General features: G+C 41.0%; 1 protein-coding gene across 4 annotated transcripts in view; it reads right to left on the bottom strand.

Moving 5' to 3' along the window:
• Positions 1 to 17,496, bottom strand: part of LOC132898581 (PH and SEC7 domain-containing protein 1-like) — a 164,690-nt gene extending 147,194 nt beyond the window's left edge. Inside the window, exon 1 of one of the 4 annotated variants that reach the window (XM_060940291.1) lies at positions 17,144 to 17,496. The gene's annotated coding sequence lies outside the window, so the exon portion shown is untranslated. Of the gene's footprint in view, positions 1 to 9,364; positions 9,481 to 16,248; positions 16,375 to 17,143 lie in introns of those variants that run through there. The other 3 variants (XM_060940294.1, XM_060940292.1, XM_060940293.1) reach the window with 3 other exon arrangements.
• Positions 17,497 to 18,422: the final 926 nt, after the last annotated feature.

Genomic DNA, 18,422 nt, shown 5'->3' on the forward strand with positions numbered 1-18,422 from the left:
AAAATAGAATTTTTTTGGTTTAAATGAGAAGCGTTATGTTTGGAGAAAGGAAAACACTGCATTCCAGCATAAGAACCTTATCCCATCTGTGAAACATGGTGGTGGTAGTATCATGGTTTGGGCCTGTTTTGCTGCATCTGGGCCAGGACAGCTTGCCATCATTGATGGAACAATGAATTCTGAATTATACCAGCGAATTCTAAAGGAAAATGTCAGGACATCTGTCCATGAACTGAATCTCAAGAGAAGGTGGGTCATGCAGCAAGACAACGACCCTAAGCACACAAGTCGTTCTACCAAAGGATGTTTTGGAATGGCCAAGTCAAAGTCCTGACCTTAATCCAATCGAAATGTTGTGGAAGGACCTGAAGCGAGCAGTTTATGTGAGGAAACCCACCAACATCCCAGAGTTGAAGCTGTTCTGCACAGAGGAACGGGCTAAAATTCCTCCAAGCCGGTGTGCAGGACTGATCAACAGTTACCACAAATGTTTAGTTGCAGTTATTGCTGCACAAGGGGGTCACACCAGATACTGAAAGCAAAGGTTCACATACTTTTGCCACTCACAGATATGTAATATTGGCTCATTTTCCTCAATAAATAAATGACCAAGTATAATATTTTTGTCTCATTTGTTTAACTGGGTTCTCTTTATCTACTTTTAAGACTTGTGTGAAAATCTGATGATATTTTAGGGTCATATTTATGCAGAAATGTAGAAAATTCTAAAGGGTTCACAAACTTTCAAGCACCACTGTATATCTAAACTTGTAATTGTGGAATCGCTGAATCACTATCAGCTCAACTTTCTGCCGGTCAAATAACTACAACTAGCTGTTTGTGTGATAACTTTGACATAACTCATCATAATACTGATATCACATCACCCTGCTTTCATATGAAGCTCGAGCAATTTTATTTTTTTACATCTCACATGCAGTCTTAATGCATTCATGCGTTTAGTGAACAAGGCCACATGATCAGCAGGCAAGAGTTAGACGTTGTATCTGAAAGGCACTGTATATTATGAGACTTCAGTTCCTTGGAGGCTGATGACAGGGAGCTAAGAATTGTTGTCATAGAGACGAGTGTTAAGTGGCAAAGCTGTTCTCTGAATGCAACAGTCATGGACTAAAGCTTGCATGCCCCCCCCCACCACACACGCACCTCCTGCTAGCTCTCCGTTAAAGAGACCAAACAAAAAACTTGCAGCGTTTAAGGCAAAACGCAAGCGTATTGCTTTGACGCCAGGTGTTTAAGTGTGTGTCGTCAACAGATCAACTGATACAAGCACCTGTGTGATTACAGGCACCAACTTGTAGACTACTGCTTGAAAATGACATGCTCCCCCCCCCCCCATTTTACATGACAAACAAGAACTCCTGCAACTGCATCCTGTCTCTTCTGTGATTCAATCAATAAGCACGCAGGATATGAAATTTGATACAGGGATCATTATTACTTTAACGCTCCCAGTGACAGCCAGGTAAACTAAAGACGAGAGTAGAATCAACCTGCAGAGTTCACGCACAAGGCAGTTGTTCATGTGCTAGGTCTTAAATGGCATACTGTTATGCAAAAGGGAACCATCAGGGCCAGCGAGGCCTTCAGAGAAGGTCCAAACATACAGTATCAGCATACTTAATTTCCTTCATAATTTCATGATAATTATTCTCTTCTAATTCTAACTTGGCCTCATTTTCTATCAAATTTGCTTCAGAAATGAAAGGGTTACAGTCCTGAAAATATTAAAATCGAGTTATCCAATGAGATTTTTTTGTTTGTTTGTTTGTTGTCTCTAGGCTGAGAAGAGTTTAGAGCCGGCTCACTCATTGGTTAGGACTTCATTGCCGGGACAGAAGGCCATGGCAGTGTATGTTTACATAGGAAGTGACGGATGAATTAACAAATCAGATTTTGATTTATACTGGGAAGGATAAAAAATGTATCGCCCTAGGCCTTCTGGAAAGCCAACATGAGCTTTAACAGCGAGTTGGCAGCGTCAGCACAGCAGTGAAGTCACCTTCCAGCCGGTGTAGCGTTCATCAGTACTGTTTGCGAATGCTAATAAAGCAGTCAAGCCAGTGCTATCTATGGAGAGCAAGTAGCACAGGTTAACAACCAAGAAACTAAGTTCTATCTCCAGACTCTTCTTCCATGCTGCACACCTACTACAGTATTTTTTCACTCAAACTTAAGTATTCATTTCCCTGTGTAATTTACTTAGTTACTTTTAAAATCAACATCGACAACTACATATAACGGAGCGACCTGGCAGCCTGACGCTAATCCCTTACAAAATCCTTTGCCCTGTTGCTTTTTTTGGTGGGTCTGGCTAAGTTTTGGCTGAGCTCAAGTCCCAACTCTAATAGGAACGGTTCGCCACTGCTGTGATGCAATACGTAGTTCTTTATACACCAATTCAGAGTAGTATACTTTTGTTAGTTCATGTGAGGTCTGCCAAATTGTAATAAGAACGTTGCACACAAATTAAATAATGCTAAAATAAAACAAGATTAAAAACAATTTGTGGTAGATGGAAAGCTAGTTAACATTAGCTGACTGAGAGACCAACTACATTAACCAACAAAAGTAGTATTCTATTCAGTTTTAACTACAACAGCATTAAAGACAAAATGGTAGCCGTGTTTGTGATGTCAATTGTTGAAGCAACAAGTCACCATCATTAAATGCAACTATAAATGGAGAACAAAGATTAATGTCTCATTCCTTAATAAATCAAAATGCGCATTCATTTGCAAAAAAAAGTTGTGCAGTTTAAAAAAAACAAAAAACAAGACTGTCATGTCATTACTTAATTGCCAAGAGTGTGTTCTTATGCCAGCATTTTTCTTCTTCACCTGTCCAATGTGTTCTGGGTTGGGTCCCTTTCCTAAGGTTTCTTGGCCAAGTAAGTACAACCGGCAAGCCATGCCTCTGCTGCACTGCATTTTCGTCATGGACAATTTAGAGTAGAGTAGCCAATTAGTCTAACTGTATGTCTTTGGACTGTGGGTGAAACTGGAGCACCTGGAGGAAACCCACACAGACACGTGGAGAACACACAAACTCCACACAGAAAAGGCCCCCCGTTGGCCACTGAGCTCGAACCTGGAACCGTCTTGCTGTGAGGAGACAGTGCTAACCACTACACCACCGTGCTGTCCCATGCAAGCTTTATACCAACGTGATTTCACGGTCACAAAGAAATTTCCAATGTCAGAATAAAGTTTTTGGTCTTGGCCCATGCAAATAGTGACCCTGACATTGTCAACAACCAAATAGATGAGCTCTCTGCAGCACCAAACGGGAAGCAGCAAAGCAGGTACAGGAACATCTCTCAAAAGGAATCCAACTGCAGTCTTGCAAATATTGACCCTGTAAGATCTCCAGTCTTTGCAAAATCATAGTCTGTCCACTGAGGGAGCGCCTTCTAAAGCGATGACAGTGAATACAGTTCTCTGCAGCCAGAGAACTGGTCGATATATAGATAGCATAGACCACTGTTTCTCAACCAGTGGGCCGTGGAGCGCCATCTAGTGGGCCGCAAATCCCCCCCAAGTTTGAAGCCAAATACTTAATAGTTCAGGATGTCTCAGTGTCCCAAATCTGGTAGCTGGTTTGCTAAACACTTTTCAAATAGAATAAATATATTTGTGGGTAAAAGAATAACAATCCTTTATTTCTGTCACATTCCTCCTCTGCATTTAATCCCTGCATACACACACACACACACACACACACACAGAGAGAGAAAAAACGCGCGCAGTAGGCAGAATAAATAAATACGTTTGTAGGCAAATTATGTGGTTCCGTGATGCCTACTGGAAGAGAACAGGGATGATTGAGAATCGAGCAGCTGTAGTTTGTTTACACCCAATACTAAAGCTTGTATTGCATTGTATACTAAAGCGGTCAGGAGGCTCAACTCCCCCCCTGCCCTGCCCCTCCCCCCCTGCCACAGATTCTGCCCGTACACCCCCCTGCCCTCCCCTTCAGCATCTGACATCATGCCACCCTCACAGTTCCCCCCCAACACACACTGAACTCAGGAACTGCACATTTCACTTTACCTCGCTCATTTGCACTATTCTGCACTACCTCACCTTAACAGCTATTAGTTTATACTGCTTATTTCATGTTTACCTGCTGTGTGTGTGTAATATATTACACACACAAACGTGAGTGTTTATATTGTTTATATTGTTTCATCTTATTATCTCTAGCCACTTTATCCTTCTACAGGGTCACAGGCAAGCTGGAGCCTATCCCAGCTGACTACGGGCGAAAGGCGGGGTACACCCTGGACAAGTCGCCAGGTCATCACAGGGCTGACACATAGACACAGACAATCATTCACACTCACATTCACACCTACGGTCAATTTAGAGTCACCAGTTAACCTAACCTGCATGTCTTTGGACTGTGGGGGAAACCGGAGCACCCGGAGGAAACCCACGCGGACACGGGGAGAACATGCAAACTCCGCACAGAAAGGCCCTCGCCAGCCACGGGGCTCGAACCCGGACCTTCTTGCTGTGAGGCGACAGCGCTAACCACTACACCACCGTGCCGCCCTGTTTATATTGTTTATTTCAGTTATTCTATTTTTATTTATTGCATTGCCTGTTTGCACCGTGGGTCAGAGAGGACTGAAATTTCATCTGTGCTGTATGTCAAGCATGTATAGCATATTTGACAAAGTTGACTTGACTTGTAGCGTCCTAGCAACCATCTCAAAGATGCGTACAAAAAGCCCAGAAATTCCTCCTTACCCGGGCAAAAACGATACACGATTTATCTTGTCGTGTCCTGATCCCCAGACCTTTAACCCAGCCACGTATAAAAATAAATAAATAAATAAATAAAAGTTGTTCTCCTCCATGCTCTTCCAGGTTTTCATCAGTGTGTCCGTGTAGAATGATGTCTGCAGCACCAGGTAGTTTGAGATGTCGGGGAACTCAATGGATGGATAAATTTTCCAACTCAGAATGAATGAATATTTAAACACGATAAGCTGGTGGGGTTGTGCATGTACAGATACAAATAATTACAAATACAAAAGGCTAAAAATATACACATCTGTTAATTGTCTTCACATTAAGCTAAGTAATAGTATGCATAACTATTGTCTTTGTATTTAGTTATGGCTACAATGGGATCAAAATTTATTCTACTAATGTCAAATTTAGCTAGTAAATTTTTCTTTCATTGGAAAAATCCTTCTTTGTTAGCGTGTAAGGATCTAATCCCACCGAGTGGTTTCTAAATCCACTTCTTGATTTTAATAACTTGCTTGTCTGCTGGACACAAATATGGCAATGAGTTCTTGTGTTAATGGACCAGACTCCACTTTTGGATCATTAATCCCTTTTGACTGAGAATGACCTGCATGCATGGTTTTATGTTGGCTTCTGGCACAGTTTTAAATACAATACCTACAATTAAAAACAGCTTGGTTTTATTTAATTCCTGGGCTCCCATCTGTAACAGGGAGTGATGTTGCATCCCATTAATACACTTTACAATAGATTATTATATTCTAATAGAATAGATGAGCCAAAATAATTGGGGATCTTTTTTAATGGGCCCCGACTCGTTACAAGAATGAATAGGTGGGCCTGACAGTAAAAAAAGGTTGAGAACCCCTGGCATAGACTATTGTCAAACTAGGCTGGCGGGAGCGCAGAGACTGGCATCTGCTGAAGACTGCACATAAAGCCCTTTACAGTAGCACTTGGCCACAGTCGCGATAGTTAGAACGCATCCAAGACTCAAGAACTCTGCGCTCAAGCAGCACAGTTAAATTTAGTCATCCTATTAGTATCTCATACATTTCAGACTGTGCTGCAACATTATTTAATTCACTTCCAGCAGAGACTAAATCGTGTGTAGATGCGAGGACTTTCTCTCGAGAAACCTATGAAATCCTGAGAAACCTTAGCACAAACAAATAATTTAGTTTAACTTTATTGGTATAATTCCCATTAGTATCTTAGTGCTTTCATTAATAATAATAATAATAAATCTGTTTAATGCTGCACAATCCTCCCCCCCATTATACCATCATCGTTACATTTAGACGTTTTGTTTGATCAATCATATCGTTTAATAATTCCTTCAATTTTTCCTCTATTAGTATCACAGTATTACTCAAGTTTCAAATTTGACTTATATTTCATACATCTCCAATATTTAGTATTATAAATAAGGTCCCCCCCCAAATATCTCAGGCTAGGAAATTCTTATAAAGTTTAACAATTAATATTTTTAGAGTATGTATGTATGTATGTATGTATGTATATTTCGTTTTTAAAAATCAGGTGAAGAGCCATATTTGTGGAAAAACTGATATTAAACCAATATATTACATCTGTGATTAATGATGCTCAATTTTAAAAAAAAAAGTTTGGAGTCTTTTCAAAGTGTATGGTTAGCATCAAGTGTGTGTTCAATTCTTTTGGAAAACTCAACCAGGAGCAGTCACAATAATGAGTGCAATCATATGTACAGATGTCCAGAGATCAGGAACATACCACTCGTGCATTTTCTTCTTTATTGCATGTTTGTAAAGCACGCTTTATAAAAATGTGCTAGGGCAGGGGTTCTCAACCTTTTCTACTGTCAGGCTCACCTACTCATACTTGTAAAGAGTTGAGGCCCGTTAAAAAAAGACCCCTAATTATTTTGGCTCATCTATTCTATTAGAATATAATAATCTATTGTAAAGTGTATTAATGGGATGCAACATCACTCCTTGTTACAGACGGGAGCACAAGAATTAAATAAATGCAATAAAAACAAATTGTTTTAAATACAATACCTACAATTAAAAACTGTATGGATGAGCCAGAAGCCAAACCATGCATGCAGGTCATTCTCAGTCAAGAGGGATTAATGATCCAAAAGTGGAGTCTGGGCCATTAACACAAGAACTTATTGCCATGTTTGTGTTCAGCAAACAAGAAAGTTATTAAAACCAAGAACACTCAAAAGAAATGGATCTAGAAACCACTCAGTGGGATTAGATCCTTACATCTCACCTCATTATCTCTAGCCATTTTATCCTGTTCTACAGGGTCGCAGGCAAGCTGGAGCCTATCCCAGCTGACTACGGGCGAGAGGCGGGGTACACCCTGGACAAGTCGCCAGGTCATCACAGGGCTGACACATAGACAACCATTCACACTCACATTCACACCTACGCTCAATTTAGAGTCACCAGTTAACCTAACCTGCATGTCTTTGGACTGTGGGGGAAACCGGAGCACCCGGAGGAAACCCACGCGGACACAGGGAGAACATGCAAACTCCACACAGAAAGGCCCTCACCGGCCACGGGGCTCGAACCCGGACCTTCTTGCTGTGAGGCGACAGCGCTAACCACTACACCACCGTGCCGCCCTAGATCCTTACATGCTAAAAAAAAAAAAAAAAAAAAGGGATTTTTCCTACGAGTTGGAAAATTATCCATCTGTTGAGTTCCTAGACATCTCAAACTTACGGAAGAGCGATAGTTCCACTAAGAAATAATTTTTTTTTTTAAATTTGAGAAAAAAACTCAGAATTTGAGATTAAAGTCAGAAATTTCGAGAAAAAAGTCAAAAATTGAGAAACAATCTCAAAACTTTTGAGAAAAAAAGTCAATTTTCAAGAAAAAAGTCAAAATTTGAACCGTCGAACAACAGAGTGCGAGTGTGTCTCAGCCAGAGCCATGGAAGTAAGAGTTCAGCCACTCCCATTGACCTTAATGGTCCATTTTTTACACAGCAATGGCGGCTCATGGAGCCTTTGACACACAGATCGCCATTGACATAGTTCCACTAGTTCCAGGAAGTGGCCGTAGAACACAAAATGCGGTAAAGGTAAATGTAATTCATTTTTACTTAATCTTTGCTTGTTATGTAGTGGTTCTGTGTTAGTCTCTAGCAAACAGAAAGCCGCTGCCTAGAAGTATTTGAATCTACGTGAATCACATCACCAACCGACTTCCTGTACCCCGGTTGTCACAACTCTGAATTCCATGGCTCTGGTCTCAGCCATTCATGTCTACCGGCCGCGAGTGAGTGTCACTTCCGTATGGAAGCCCGCCTTCTACAGATTTCTGACTTTTTTTTTTCTCAAAAATTTTGACTTTTTTTCTCAGAAATTTCCAAATAAAATATAAAACCCTGGCCCTATTGCTCTGCCGTACAAACTACCTGGTGCTGCAGTGCAGACATCGTTCTACACGGACACACAGATGAAAACCTGGAAGAGCCTGGAGGAGGACAACTTTTTATATGTGGCTGGGTTTTTTACATAATACAAGTTTCCCTCACATTCCAGCAGCTGTCAATAAAATATCTGTTGCACCTCAGGCTCTGGAAATGATAAAAAGCAATAATAACATGGACCACCGACAACCACTCAATCACCAGACTCTGAATTTGAAAACAGCTAACATCCATTAAATTTCTGATTACACAGAGAGAAAGCACGGAGTACTCCAGCACAAAGAACCGCTGACAGAGAGGGTCAAAAAAAGGAACTGATTCCTGCATCAGTCATGAACGTACATGTAGTGACTTGCCTCTCGTTCTCGATTTAAAAGGGGGGGGGGGGGGGGGGGAACCTTGTGCATTTTGAACAAGTTGTATAATGCAGTCAGCTCAGTTTTTCCAGTATGTGAAAAGGATGAAGTGAAAAGCACAAGGTCGTAAGTGCAATCTTGTGACAGATCAACATGAAAATCAAGATTCCCAGGTTGCATTAAAACAACCCGATACACAAATACAATACAGACCCGTTTAACCTGGCCTAGTCATAGTTCCTGGAATATACCTTTGTAATTTTTTTTTTTTTGGACACAATGTATAAAAGTACTGTTGAGCTTGAAATAAAAGCTATACAAGTCTAAAAATAATAAAAGACATGCTGCTTATAACAACAGGAATTCAATTCTTAATGCTCTGTTGCATGCATCGGCATAGAATTAACTTGAACACACTAAGCTTTGTTGAAGATCTTCCCAGGAAATGCCACAAGGCCTACAGAGCTGTAGCTTAAAGAAACAACCAGGAACAGCAGAATCAGAGTCACGACTAACAGAGCATGCAAAATTTGGGTGTGCAATGTTATGAGTTTCTGCACCTGGAGAACCTGCACCTCTGAGAAATAAAGGGACCAAACTGTACTATATGTATATTATATTTATTTTTCAAGGTACCGTAAAAGGTAGATACTAAAAGAGACAAAAGATATACGGTACCCTTGTTTGTACCGTCAGAGTGACGAGATAAAATACAACTTTGTACCTTTATTTCAGAGTGTGTAGGTTCCACCTGGAGCTTTAGCAGATAAAATAAGAAGCAAACAAACTCACCCATATCTATAATCACATAAGAATGTGCAGAGATTACTGGCACCCAGGCTCTTCCAGTCAGTAAAATATAATCAGTCGTGGGTTCCCCCCCCTTCTTCTTTTAGAGCATGCTACACTTGACAGACACCAAGTTGGGAAGTTTTACTTCTACTAAATGCATCTTCTATGTTTCTTCCTCCCTCCCACACTCACTCTCTCTCTCTCTCTCACACACACACACACACACACACACACACACACACACACACACACACACACACACACACACACACCTCCATAACCCAGCAAAACAGCACATGTCTCCCACAGCTCATTAATCTGTCTCATCCTTGTCCTCCATCCATCCTTCTCTCTCCCTCTCTCAGCTGGACTCCAGATGGGCTGTGCCTGTCTAATGCACATTCATCTCCATACTGCTGCTTCGTAAGAAAAAAAAAAAATTAACAATTTTGAGAGAACCGCATAACGCAACGACATTAAGAAAAGCAAGTAACTGAAACCTGAACCGGTTCCTCATTTACAATTCTAAAATCATTACAGGAATGTAATTGCAGTTACACTCTTAGCATGGAAATGAACAAAGACAATGATTTATATGCATGACGGCGATTTTAAAAAGGCAAAATTCATTTTCCTCTTGCTGCTCAGACTACCTAAAACGTCCTCAACACACACTATTCTTCACACCATGTAGGAACCAGGAGAGGTACAGCAGGTGCCCGACTTCTCAATTTAATTTTGATTCGGAGCCAAGACGTCTTTATAGAACAATAAACTGCGTTACTCCTTAATATGACCACTTGCTGCTTTTAAAGTATAATTCTTTTAAATCTGTTATGGAAGCTACCAGATTTAATGTATTTCCACAATGCTTGTATAATAAAGAAAACAACAATGGCAGGGGGGAAAAAAAAACTGCCGGACTGTTGAGAGGGTCAGATTAGGGCATTTATACACAATCATGATAAATATACAAGGATCATTCTTTCCTACGTATATACACAAAAGCTCTAATTTAGTTTAGGGACTCTAAAGCTAATTTGCAGCAACTTAATGTCAAGTGTTAATGACACGTTTCCACCCAAACTGCAATCGAACCACAATACCATTTTTCAGAAATGCACTTTCTAAGTAACTCTGTTTAGCATCATCATAGCAGCAAGTATTCATTTGATTTCCGCTATTACCTCGATGTAAAATTTCAAATGTTGGTTTTGTAAGCATCAAGCAAGCTTTTTTTTTTAACCTACTAGTCCAATACGGTCGTGCTGAATGAGTTAGAAATCGAACCTCAACGTCAGCAAATGTGCTTATGTCAACTTCAGCAACAAGAAGTCAATAAATTGTTTACGCAGTTGAGTCAAATGCTCTAGCAAATGTTAAGTCAATCAAGGACTTGGGTATAATTTTATCAGAGGATGGATTTCTCATTCAAATCTCATATTGAGAATGTAAATTTCTAAGAGTAATGCTTGGGTTTTTAAGAACATCATCCGTCCATCCATTATCTGTAACCACTTATCCTGTGCAGGGTCGCAGGCAAGCTGGAGCCTATCCCAGCTGACTACGGGCGAAAGGCGGGGTACACCCTGGACAAGTCGCCAGGTCATCACAGGGCTGACACATAGACACAGACAACCATTCACACTCACATTCACACCTACGGTCAATTTAGAGCCATCAATTAACCTAACCTGCATGTCTTTGGACTGTGGGGGAAACCGGAGCACCCGGAGGAAACCCACGCGGACACGGGGAGAACGTGCAAACTCCACACAAAAAGGCCCCCATCGGGGGCCAGGAATACAATATGCAAGTAATAGAACATGATGGCTGTTTTGGTAAAATAATCAATAATGGAATGTTGTGATGCTTTCTGGTGTGGAGAAATTTACTGTTGATTATTTTCCCATTACAACATCCTCCAAATAGATGTATTCCTGTTATACAACTTACCAACATGATGCCAGACAATTTATTGGATCATAATTGTGTTTCATGTTGTGGAATGTCAACAAAACAAGCAAGTTCCTGTTATCATGCATGTTGTAACAACTATTAAAAAAAGTAATTCACTTACTGGCTCTCTTTCTTGAAGTTTAAACAAACAAACAAACAAACAAACAAACCTCCCCCATGTTATAGAGAAACCACAAAGTCTGTAATCCTGAGTTAGAAAAAAAAAATGAGAATCAGAAATCATTCATTCATCAGTATTTTTGGACAACCCCAAAATTAGAAAAAACAAAAAACATTGGGACAGTATGGAAAATGCAAATAATAATAAAAAAAAAAGGCAGGGATTTCTAAATTTACTTTGAGTTGTATTTCATTGCAGACAGAATGAACCCAAGATATTTCCCGTTCTGTCTGGTCAACTTCACTTCATTTGTTAATATACATCCTTTCCTGCATTTCAGGCCTGTAACGCATTCCAAAATAAGTTCAGACAGGGGAAATTTGTCACTAGTAATGAGGTAAAATAAATTATGATGTGATTTGAAACCGGTGATATCAACAGGTGATCGTAATCATGATTTAGGACAAAAATCAGTATCCAGGAAAGGCTTAATCTTTGAGGAGCAAATATGGGCTGAGGATTTCCAGTTTGTCAACAAATCTGTGAGAAAATTATTGAAATGTTTCTCAGATAAAGATAGCAAGGGATTTGAATATTTCACCTTCTACGGTGCATAATAATATTAAACAATTCAAGGAACCTGGAAGAATTTCGGTGCATAAACGGCAAGGGCTCAAGCCTAATCTGAACACCCGTGATCTCTGATCCCGCAGACGGCACTGCATCAAGAACGGTCATTCATCTATAGCTGATAGAATCACATGGGCTCAGGATGAGTTTGCTAAACCTTCAAACACTACAGTACGGAGTTACATCCACAAACACCAGTTAAAACTTTATTGTTCGAAAAGGAAGCCTTGTGTTAACGGTGTCCAGAAGCGCTGTTGACTTCTCTGGGCTAGGAGGCATCTGGGATGGACCATCACACAGTGGAAATGTGTATTGTGGTCAGATGAATCAGTATTCCAGGTCTTTTTGGAAGAAATGGACACTGTGTGCTCCGGACCAAAGATGAAAACAACCATCCAGACTATTACCAGGAACAAGTCCAAAATCCAGGGTGTCATGATATGGGGTTGAGTCAATGCCCTTGGCAAAGATAACTTCCACTTCTGTGATGGAGCATTAATGCAGAAAAGTACATGGAGATTTTGGAGCAACATATGCTGCCTTCAAGACGACGTCTTTTCCAGGGAGATTTCACCAAGACAATGCAAAACCACATTCTGCACACATTACAAAGGCATAACTGCAGAAGAAGAGGGTGTGTCCCTTCTGTCCCCAACAGAGAATGGGGTGGTGTATTTTGAAACGAAAAATGACAATCCCGTACTGTTACACACCTTAAGATCTGTTTGCAGGAAGAATGGAACAAAACACCTGAACCACTTGGTGTCTTCAGTCCCTAAACATCTTAAGTGTGGTGAACAGGAACGACAACATTTATAAAAGTGGTCAATGCTTTACTGTCCCAGGTTTTTTTTTTTTTTATGTGTTGCATGAATCAAAATTGATGTTTATTTTGAAAAAAAAAAAAAATTGAGGTAAAACATCAAATAAACGTGCTGTTGTATTGTTTTGAGTGCAATACCACTCAAAGGCCATTTACAAGTCACTGTTTTCAGTTTTAATTTCGACATACCATCCCAACTTTTTCTGATTTGGGGTTGTATAAATTAGGGCTGCGTACCAGTACTGTGTACCGGTACTGTACCGTGAAAATCGATTTGGTACAGGTCATGAAGTACCGGTACTGTACCGATATAAATTTACACCAAGTATCTGCTTATTTTGTGACTGAAGATGCGTAAATCCTACCACAAAGACGAAAATTTAGCACTGGAAAAGACGTAAAATGCCGCGCTGAAACTTGAAATCAGAGCCATCTTTGATTTGAGATCCTCTTGCCACAGTCTCACGAGACATTGCGAGAGCTTGGCTGATCCAGCGTTCTGATTGGTCAAAAAGACTCAAAAGCAGGTCAGCCATTTTTCCTTTGCTGGCATTGGCGGCCTTTGTTGCTTTGTGTAATTTTGCCGCGTAAGTTAAAGACCGCGGACTGCGCGTAGTCTGTAGTACTCTAGTGTAGTCACTTCTCGCTGTGAGACAACTTATGACTTTTTGTCCCAAGTTAACTATAGGGCGACTGAGAAGTGAGGTAGGAAACCTAGTTATGTTCGGTTTTCTTTGAATAAAGATACTGACAAGTTGTCAACAGTTTATTAATATGTTTCTGTCATAATGAAGAAGTTCAGAAGAATTTGTCAAATTGTTCAGGTACAGGTCTGGACCTGTACCTAAACCTCTGTACCGGTACCTGTACCTGATGTTACGTTTAGTTACGCAGCCCTAGTATAAATGTAATTTAACCCCGTTTTCTAATTTATTTTACAGCCAATATTCTAAAGCTACAGGTTATAACAGTAACAACTATCCTGTGCACTAGAACGCTCTGCAAGAAAGTTGTTTAGAACAGCTAAATAACGCTGACATTAAATGTCGATGACTCAACACTGTTGAATCTAATTTCATGACAAGTGTTATCTAAAGTGATGAGTAGTTAAAGTGATAACCACAACATGCTGCTAGAAGGCAGACAGAAAACCTTCAGTCACAGCTTACTGCCAAAGCAAGCAGCACATACAGTACGCCAGCCTCAAGCGGCATCAGGATGAATTAACCATCTCGGCCTACGGGTTCAGATGGGTTAATGCTTCAATCAGGTCTAATTAGACATCGATGTTTGATTTTCAATTCCATAGATTAGCCAGATGGTAACAAGACCACGATCTCCTGTTGATCACTGCAGTAGTAGGACCGTATACGAGCCATTTAATAGGGGAGAGAGAGTGAGCGAGAGAAAAGTAAGGACAAATGTGTGCTAAGGTTAATGTCTGTAACCTCAGCGCCTATCAGCAAGGAACCGGCTGACTAAAACGCTCAGGGCCATTTGAGTAATGGAGACAAAAACTCTGGACCATGGACACTCTTCTCTTCTGCCTCTCAACTAACCCCACGTCTTTCTAGCATTCACTTCCCATCAGCTTTCCCCCCTCTTCCTTTTTCTCCATCTGCTTCTGTTCATTCCGAAACAAATATCATGCAGTGTACATTTCTGACGGCATCGTACCTTGTATTCTGTCTGTGCTACCAACCAAAGCAATTTATCACCTGCCTAGGGAATAATATCCAGGGAACAGAGACTGTAAGGAAAATAAACAAGCAATCTCGAGACAGAAACAAAGTTCATTGTAGCACAGAAGTGATGATGCATGCCTTTGTGTGAATGAGACGCTAGCTTTTAGCACAGTTGCTCGGAGGGGTTGGTAATTTGGCAGAAATAGGATTAAAGATGTTTTGACTACTTAGGACAACGTGTTTGCATGAAGAAAAAAAAAAAGAGTGGGAAATAAAGCTAAACAGTTAATTTACAAGCCATATTTAAGACACTTTTAATGGGGAAAGTAGTAAAAACAAAACGTTCATTTATCTATCTATCATGGGTAAGCACTTTATACTGGTCATAGATGGAATGGCGCTAGAGCCCATCCCAAAAACAGCCAATGTCATTCAGCTAGCTGTTATTAAAAATGCATAACCCTGAGAAATTGGATTTGTACCCGGCCCAATTTGGCATTTATGTTGGATCCACTTACGTACTGTTGACGGACATGACGATCATCCATGTGAACGCAAGACACAAAAAGAACACTACCATCTTACATTACAGGCATTTAACGGACACTCTTATCCAGAGCGACGTACAATGAGCATGCACACACACACACACCACCTGGGGAGCAGTTGGGGGTTAGGTGCCTTGCTCAAGGGCACTTCAGCCATGGATTTTTCCTGCTGGTCCAGGGATCCAAGGCTGCTTCTTTAACCTTTAGGTCATGGCTGTTCTTTACATGTAAAATTTCAAATAATTTGGTCATCAAAGTTCACGGACAGCACATTTGCTACTAAAATGATATACGTCTCTGAACAGGGACATAAATAGGAATTCAGGATCCGCAGAAAGAATTTTGCACTGGTTCTTGAACCCTCTTGAAACTGGCATTACATTAAATATATTCTGACAGAATAATGGAGTACTATAGATGACTTGCAACCACGTGATCAAAACGTGCTACATCATGAGCGTCCGCCATGATGGTGGGTATACAAAGCAACTAAGACGGCAGCTGCTGAAAGCGTGTCTGTAAACGATGCTGAATTTTAATTGCAGGCTGCTCGCTTGCATGCCTATGTTTCCGGCTGGATCATATTAAATCTTCAGGCGCGGAGCAGCGCTCTTGTGGGGGCTTCGATCGTGAATCCTGGGCCGAGGCACGGTCCTACCGACCCGAGACCGTGCTCTTTCGAAGGGGGAGGTGCCTGTAAAATTTGGCTTCGCTGCGAGCTCCCCTGGCCGAGCTATTAATTTTTAAAGCCGGCTGGATCATGTTGCGCACGCGTGACTGTTTTGTATGGAATGCCGCTTGACCCCGCATTTGTATCTCCACCAACATGGCCGACATCCGGGTTTCTATTTTGCTTTGATGTCACTTGCAAGTCAAGGATAGTGGGACCCCTCTAACTACCAGCCCTTTAATCAACCATCACCTTTCACCCCACTAAACACCCAATAAATAAATAAATAAATAAATAAATCCCATTTTTCTACTGCAAATTTTAATTGGTACTATGCACAAGGCTTAATCTGGTCAGTGTACCTACTGGTGATCCCTGCAACATTCTCAGCAAAGCAAACTGTAAATTAACTTCTCTCAATAGCAACATAACACCATATGGCCTTGACCTGATGGGCATCGTATCACGTCTGGATCAAACTCCAGCAATCATGTCTTCTAGATTTTTCCTGGAGACTTCCAACCGTATTCACCATTCATGAAGATATCGTGAACAATCCACAATGACTGCATGAGAAATTCTAGACGGGGGAAAAAAAAAAAAAAAAAACACAACCCATTTTTCCAGCAACGTTTGACGTCACTTACGTTTCTATACCTGCACTTCAAAGAATGCAAATCACATGGGTTTGTCAGTATTACTGTGTGCAGATTTGTATATGGGGTTGAACGTTGTACAGTTAGACATAGATCCTGTACTTTAGCAAAGTCACTTTCTAGGCTAAAGTCTGCCTCGAGGCATGATGCTGTACTTGAAAACATCAGCCTGACCTTCCACGACTATGGAACCATAAATGATCCGAACTACCAGCTTGTCAGCTGCACAATTCAAGATGCCAGCTTTTCCGTCAAGGCTGCTTCCAGATGAAGGGAATGCAGCAGACATGACCTCCATGCTAGGTCTTATTCAACTGGTGGGACACATCAAGACTCTCCAGAAAGAAAAAAAAAAAAAAAAAAAACTTCTCATCTCATCTTTTCCCAGCATAACTGGAGGGATGATCAGAAGCATGCACACTCAGATCTATACAGATGTTTCCACATGTTTTGGAATGACCTTTATAAACAGAAGAAGAAGAAGAAAACAGGACACGAAGATGAAAGCTTCATCTACATATACAAACTAGACCAGAAGTAATCTTGAAGAACTGACAGAGATCCTAGCCTAATACTGAATGACAGATTGCTGCGGGTTCGAAACCCACGCAGCTTCTGAGACGCTCGTGATGAGGACACAGGGTAGGTCGGGATGGGATGGTATGGGCAGTAAACTGGGTTCCTTACCGGTGGATGGAGTTGGAAGGTGTTTATGAAGCTTGCGTCCTTGTCATGAGCGCGCGTGTGGAATGCGGGAATGCGTAAAGCCGGTGAACGCCACTGCAGTCCGCATCGGTCGGGCAGATTTCTGCTTCTCTCTGTGTGTGTGTGTGTGTGTGTGTATATCCTCGCAAGCAGGTGACTGACTGCTCCCCTCTGTTATATCTGCATCTCCAGCCCGGTGTCAGCAGTACCGGCGGTTCTGATTCGGCGCAGCTGCATGTTTTATTTCCGACTTCTATCAGGAAAAGAGGCTTCCTGTAGAACTCATCCACTAAACACACCACACCGCACCGCAAACACACTCTCGCCCTACCCGGCCTGTGGCGCACAGAGCATGCGCAATGCACTCTCCGGGATTAGTTCGAAACGTCTGCAGGTGGGACAAGTTTAGCAGGTAGTGTGTCATAAAGTTCCTGTAGGGCATTGTGCCCAACCCTGCAAGCTTAGCGCCAACGTACGCGCCTCTAATAGATTATATCCCTTACATTAGTGTCCGTTTATATTCATTCATTCATTTCAAGGAACTGCTTCATGCTGGGCAGGATCATGGTGCATCCAGAGCAGGGGAGGCTGGTCGGTTACGATATTTCCAGATTTTAAAAGAAAAAAAACACATCAATTTTGCCCATACTCTTGCCTCTGATCTGGCTGATTGTTGGCAGGGTCACAAACTGTGAAATAACAGGTTCATTTGGCCCATTAGCCTACTGACCAATATACATGATGGTGGTGTGTGTGTGGGGGGGTATATTTTAACATTTTATATTTTAAAATTGTGGCATGTTGTTTAAAAATTGATCATTATTGAAAGCAGCTCTTTGTCAGGAACCTCAGCAGTAACAGCAGAGTGTTCTGGAATAGGCACAAGCACTGACCTTGGGGAGCCAAACATAGAGCTGGGTGCCACACATTTCATTCAATGACACTTTCCCTATATTTTACTTATTTTGACTGAGAAATGCTTTATTGACAATTTTGATAACCCTTCACTTTTAATCCAGGTCTGTAGTGTGAAATGTTCTCGGCTGTGTTTTTGTTTAAAAATGTTTTCCAAATTGTAGCTGTGTTTAATTCGTATCCAGAAAAAATATATATTCCAATATAATATACTCAGCATAAACATTTTAAATAGATTCTATATTTTTGGTCCATCCATGACATATTACTAAAGTAGCCTATTTACTGTTGTTGATGTGGGTCACTTGCTGTTAGCCAATTCACTTTCTCATACCAGGAGAGCTGA

The sequence above is a fragment of the Neoarius graeffei genome, chromosome 14 (genome assembly GCF_027579695.1).
Source record: "Neoarius graeffei isolate fNeoGra1 chromosome 14, fNeoGra1.pri, whole genome shotgun sequence".
Classification (NCBI taxonomy): domain Eukaryota; kingdom Metazoa; phylum Chordata; class Actinopteri; order Siluriformes; family Ariidae; genus Neoarius; species Neoarius graeffei.